This window comes from Anomaloglossus baeobatrachus, chromosome 5 (assembly GCF_048569485.1).
Source record: "Anomaloglossus baeobatrachus isolate aAnoBae1 chromosome 5, aAnoBae1.hap1, whole genome shotgun sequence".
Taxonomy (NCBI): Eukaryota; Metazoa; Chordata; class Amphibia; order Anura; family Aromobatidae; genus Anomaloglossus; species Anomaloglossus baeobatrachus.
Window position 1 is genome coordinate 161,547,770 of NC_134357.1, and position 6,125 is coordinate 161,553,894.

A 6,125-nucleotide genomic window follows, 5' to 3' on the forward strand; every position below is an offset into this window, starting at 1 on the left:
CCTGGAGGACAGTGGGCACGTTAGCTTGAGGAATCACCAGCTGGCGAATCTTCTCGTGGGTCTTCGGATTGATTAACTCACTATACAGCTTCCATTGATGCAGATATAACCGGGTTCGTTCCCGCCACAAGCGTTGGGCCTCGGTAGGGGCAGTAGGGTCCATTCCAGCTGAGCCCTGTTCCACCAGGGTTTTGACCAAACGGACAGCGGGTGCTTGATCCTGGGCTTCTTGCCACCGCTCACTGGGCAGCGGGTCCAGGTTCACCTGTTGTTGATAGACCCGCAACTTCTCGACTGGCGGCCGATGAAACGCAGGCAACTCGATCTCTTCGAGGTCATCATCGACAAGCCCCTCTTCCGACAGGTGGGGCATCCGGGAGAGGGCATCGGTGTTGGCATTTGTACGGCCGGACCGGTATTTGATGGTGAAGTCGTAATTGGCCAGCCTGGCCACCCACCGCTGCTCCAATGCACCCAGCTTGGCTGTATCCAGATGGGTTGGTGGGTTATTGTCTGTGTAAGCGGTGAACTTGGCCGATGCTAGGTAATGGCGGAACCACTCGGTGATAGCCCACACGAGTGCTAGAAGCTCGAGCTTTAAGGAGCTGTAATTCTCAGGATTCCTTTCGGTGGGTCGGAGTTTTCGGCTGGCATAAGCGATCACCCTTTCTCTTCCGTCTTGATTCTGGGCCAATACCGCTCCCAAGCCCACGTTGCTGGCATCAGTGTAAAGGATGAATGGGAGGCTGTAGTCGGGGTACGCTAGGATCTCTTCCCCGGTCAACGCTGCCTTCAGCTGGCGGAAAAACTCGTCGTGCTTTTCCTCCCAAACTAACGGAATCCCAGTAGGCCTACCACCCTTGGTCTGTCCCACGAGGAGGTCTTGCATGGGGGCAGCCATCTTCGTGTACCCTTTTATGAAGCGGCGGTAGTAGCCCACTAGGCCCAGAAACTGTCTCACCTCCCTCACCGTAGTCGGCCTCGGCCAGTCCTGTACGGCAGTGATCTTTTCCGTGTCCGGGGCGACGCCTTCTGCGCCCACCACATGTCCAAGGTCCTGCACCCTGGGCTTCAACAGGTGACACTTGGAGGGTTTCAGTTTCATCCCATACTTGGCAAGGGACGTGAACACCTCAGCGAGGTGCTCCAGGTGAGCTTCATATGTCTGTGAGTACATGATTACATCGTCCAGGTACAGCAAGACAGTCTCAAAATTCAGGTGTCCCAGACAGCATTCCATTAGCCGTTGGAAGGTTCCAGGGGCGTTGCACAGCCCAAACGGCATGCTGTTGAACTCACAGAGTCCCATGGGGGTAGCGAAGGCGGTCTTTTCACGGTCTTCGGGGGCTACGGCCACCTGCCAGTACCCGCTGATGAGGTCGAGGGTAGAGAAGTAGTTAGTGGTCCTCAGCGCGGCTAGAGATTCTTCAATATGGGGCAGAGGATAGGCATCTTTATGGGTTATCTGGTTGATCTTCCGGTAATCCACACACATCCTCATTGTGCCATCCTTTTTCTTGACCAGCACCAACGGAGCTGCCCAGGGACTGCAGCTATCCCGAATAACCCATGCCTTTTTCATGTTTTTTAACATATCTTTGGCGCATTGGTAATGTGCGGGCAGAATAGGCCTACACCTCTCTTTAATAGGGGGGTGCCTGCCGGTGGGTATGTAGTGTTGATAAATAAAGTGGGGTAACTCTGGCACACTACTGATTTCCCGTAAAGACCAAAGAAACATAGTAAATTGAAGAAAAATCTTTTTCTCTTTATTTTGCTCGTGAAAAAGGTGAAAAATAGTGCTATACAAAAGTCCGCCAATAGGTTCGCCGACGTTTCGGCCAGTTGGCCTTCCTCAGGTCGGACAAGCTTATATTGGAATAGAGGTGGTATATACAGGAGTATCAATGAGATTCTACTGCGGGTAATGAGTCACTCTCTTGTCAGGAGGGCACAGAGGGTACGATGTTCCTATGGTACCTGCAATATGGTGACTGGGAATTAAATGTGTGGACACCACGTACCATCAGAAAAGGCACAGGACGGTAGTCGCCCGGACTCCCATCACCCTCCTGGACCTTCTCCTTTATCTAACCTTTGGAGCCATAGGCAACTACCTGGGTCAGATCCTACCTTCTTCTATATACCCTCTGACTATACTCTGCTCTCCAATCCCTGGTATTGAATTACTACTCGAGCTATAACCTGCTTTGAACAAAAGGATTCCTGAGCACCCAAGCGTGCCTGCGGTACATATGGATCATATGGATATGTAATTATCCCTTCACAATAAAGTATACTGCCTTAATACAGGTCCTATGCCTTTTTTGATGGTACGTGGTGTCCCCACATTTAATTCCCAGTCACCATATTGCAGGTACCATAGGAACATCGTACCCTCTGTGCCCTCCTGACAAGAGAGTGACTCATTACCCGCAGTAGAATCTCATTGATACTCCTGTATATACCACATCTATTCCAATATAAGCTTGTCCGACCTGAGGAAGGCCAACTGGCCGAAACGTCAGCGAACCTATTGGCGGACTTTTGTATAGCACTATTTTTCACCTTTTTCACGAGCAAAATAAAGAGAAAAAGATTTCTTCAATTTACTATGTTTCTTTGGTCTTTACGGGAAATCAGTAGTGTGCCGGAGTTACCCCACTTTATTTATTGACTGCTTTCTCCAGAGCACCTACGCGAGGTGAGGCGAGGTCATTCTTGCACAGGTATGTAGTGTTGGACCCCCTTAATCTGCCCAAAGTCTAGCAGGTGTTTGCTGAAAACCTGCTCGTATTCCTGTATTACCCGGTATACCCCGTCCCTGTGATGTGTGGGGGTATCGTCATTGCCTACATGCAGCTCTCGACACCACTCACCTAACTGGGCAGGGGGCGTGTGGTGACTGGCGGAGGCCGAGGAGGTTGGGGAGACTGCCTCTTGGATGGTGTGGGGGTCCAGGGTGAGTAGCTTGGCCAGGGTGGTGTACCATGGGAGCCTAACCTCTTCCTCCCCAAAATTTAGCACTCTCACGGGCACCCTCCCCTTCTTAACGTCCAACACTCCCCTGGCGGCCATTACGGTGGGCCAGTGTTCTGAGGGCATGGGCTCTACCATGGCCGGGTAATCACGTCCCTGGGAACCTACTGCTGCTCTACACCAGATCATCATTTCGCTCCGGGAAGGCACAGTTAAAGGGGCCACATCCATCACTCTCACTCCCCCAATCTCTCCTCCTGCAGAGTTCACTTGCTGCTGGTACAGCAAGGTCCGAATCTCTCGCTGCACCGGCCTTTGTCGACCTCCCGCTGCGGTGGCGGCCATCTGTTGTAGTAGGGTCAGCACCTAACTCATGCAATGCTCCATTACATTCGTTCCTAGCACCACCTTTGGATCATGATCGCTGGGGTTATTCCTTATCACGACCATCCCTTGGTGTTGTAGCTCGGTTCGCCCCACAGTCATAGCCACATGTTTGTACCCCACTTGGGTCAAAGGGAGGCCATCAGCGGCAATCAATGTCATGCTGCTATCTGGAGGGGCAAGTTCATCCTCCCCCCAATAACGTTGATACAGGGTATACGGGATCGTGGTTACCTGAGATCCAGTGTCCAGGAGCGCCATCAGCGGGACGCCGTCCACAGCCAGAGGGATGATGGGGCGGGCCCCGATGAACCGGTCCCGCCAGTCGGGGGGGCCACTGGGTTCTACTCCTGAGGATTGGCCCTTGGCCCCAGGGGTTGTTCGTTTAACGGACACCGTCGGGAGTAGTGACCAGGCTTGCTGCACTTGTAGCAGATCGGAGGTCCATACCGCGGGTCAGTAGCCCTTCTCCTCTGCATCCAGGGAACATCTTTGGGGCGATTGGCGAGCTGTAATCCCCCCAGGGGCCTGGACCTCGTAGGAGGCTGCAGTGCGGCGAGGATCTTGGCGAGGTCTCCATCCATACGACGGAACTGGGCAGCCAGCTCCTCCATCATTCCACCAGAATTCACAGGCGCTGCCAGCGTTGGGGGAGAAGGAGCTACCATGATGGGAGCCATCTCAGCCGGCCACGGGGCCACTTCCGGGACTTCGGATGCCAGGGGCTGCAGAGCCTTAATGGCCCGTTCTTTCAACATGGCAAAGTCCACATCAGGGTGCTCTAAGGCCCACAGTCGCAGCTGTTTGCGGTCTTCCGGGGATCTCATCCCCTGCACGAATTGCTCTACCAGCATTTTGTTACTGTCAGCATCATTGATGGGGTCCACCCGCTTCAACGTCCGGAGAGAAGTTTGGAGACGCAGGGCATAGTCTCTGATACTGTCGATAGGCCGCTGTCGGCATTGGTAAAACTGCATTCGCAGCTCAGCCCCGGTGCGAATTTCAAAGGCAAAATTTAGCTTCTTGAAGATAGTGGCCACAGAGGACCGGTCCCCCTCGGCCCAGGTCTCCGTCTCCTGCTCAGCTGCGCTGGTTAGCTGCCCCAGCACCACCGCTGCACGCTGCTTCTCAGTCAGGGGGTACAGTTCTAAAAGCGGGCCAAGCTTTTTCTGGAAGACCTGCAAGGTATCAGGTTTCCCGTCGTACTGCGGCAGTAAGGTAGCTCCGGGCACATAGGGCAAGGAAAACGGCATTACTTGAGCAAGGGCGGGGGCCGCGGCCCCCCCCGCTCCTGCGGCCAGAGCACGGCTGGGCCCATTTCCATCTGTCGGCACGGCCGGGCCCATTTCCATCTGCCGGCACGTCTGCGGCTACATCCACCACTTCCCCAGTGGCTTCGTCAGGCGCCGACATCTTGTTTCCGTCCCCCCTTGGTGTTTTTCTGGCAGCTCCTCTTCAGGGGCGGAGCTTCGGCTTTCGCGCCTACACTGCTCGGGAAGACGCTCGAGCGGGGACTTTTCGCCTCCCAATATGGCGGCTTCCGAAAATTTTCGGCTGGACACCTCCGGCGGGACACAAGGCGCACTTCCACCAGGCGGTAGAACAGTAAGATCCTGTTCATGACGCCAAGTTGTCGCGGGCGGCGGGGCGCTGCGCTCACCACGCTCGGGTCCGGCGCTGCTGCTTGGTGCCTCGAGCGTTGGGCCGGATCCGGGGATTCGAGCGGCGCTCCTTGCCCGTGAGTGAAAGGGGTGGTTGGTTGGTGTTTGGGATGTCGGTTTGTGACGCCACCCACGGTGTGTGGTGAGGTTGGGGCACCACCGCTGCTCTGTACGGGGATCCCGGGAGTGATGGCAGGGGGCAGCTGGGATGTTTCTCTCCCCTTCGTTGGTAGGAGGATTTTGGTAGTCCCGGGGCCCGGAGTTGTTGGCTGTATGGTGGGTTGCTGTGCTTGGCCAGGTGCAGGGTCGTGGGGCAGCGCAGTGCCAGACGGCACGGTGGTACTCACTCAGCCAGTAATGCACACGGAGTCTCTGGTAAAACAAACGGCTGGATGGACGAGTCCCACAGACGGCTGCGACGGTCACTCCCGGTAGGTTGGCGGTAACTGTCTCTCCCTGCACCTTTGTTGTGTTTTTGGCCCCGATGGCTTCCCACCGGTAACCCGCTCCCTAGCGGTTGGTTGGCTAAGGGAGCCCCTGTTTGCCCGCAGGCTCTGGCCCTGGGAGCTCTAACTCTGGCGGTAGCTTTCTCTCCCTCACGGTTTGGATGGTTGCCTTCAGTCGGGTCTTTTACTGCTGGGAAACCCTGGAGGTTCCCGTCGCTGACGGATTTGACCAGTTTTACAGCGACTCCTAGCCTGGTCGGGGACCGTAGGCCCTGCCGGATGGTGCTGGCTTCTCTTCGCTCCCCGATCCGGTACCGGCGGGCCACCGCCCGTCCCCGGTCCTTACGGTTGTGCGTCAATCGGCCTCTCCTGCAGACGGTCACCACCGTCTGCCAACCTTGCTGTCAGGTGCCCAGGCCACGTACCCAGACACGGCCAGTCAGTTCCTCCACTACCACTTCCCTGACTCTCACTCTCTACACTCCAAACTGATCTGCTTTCCTTTTCCCGCCTCCAGGACTGTGAACTCTTCAGTGGGAGGAGCCAACTGCCTGGCTCCACCCCACCTGGTGTGGACATCAGCCCCTGGAGGGAGGCAACAAGGATTTGTGTCTGACTTAGATGTTCCTAACCGGGGTGTGGGGTGTGTTGTTGT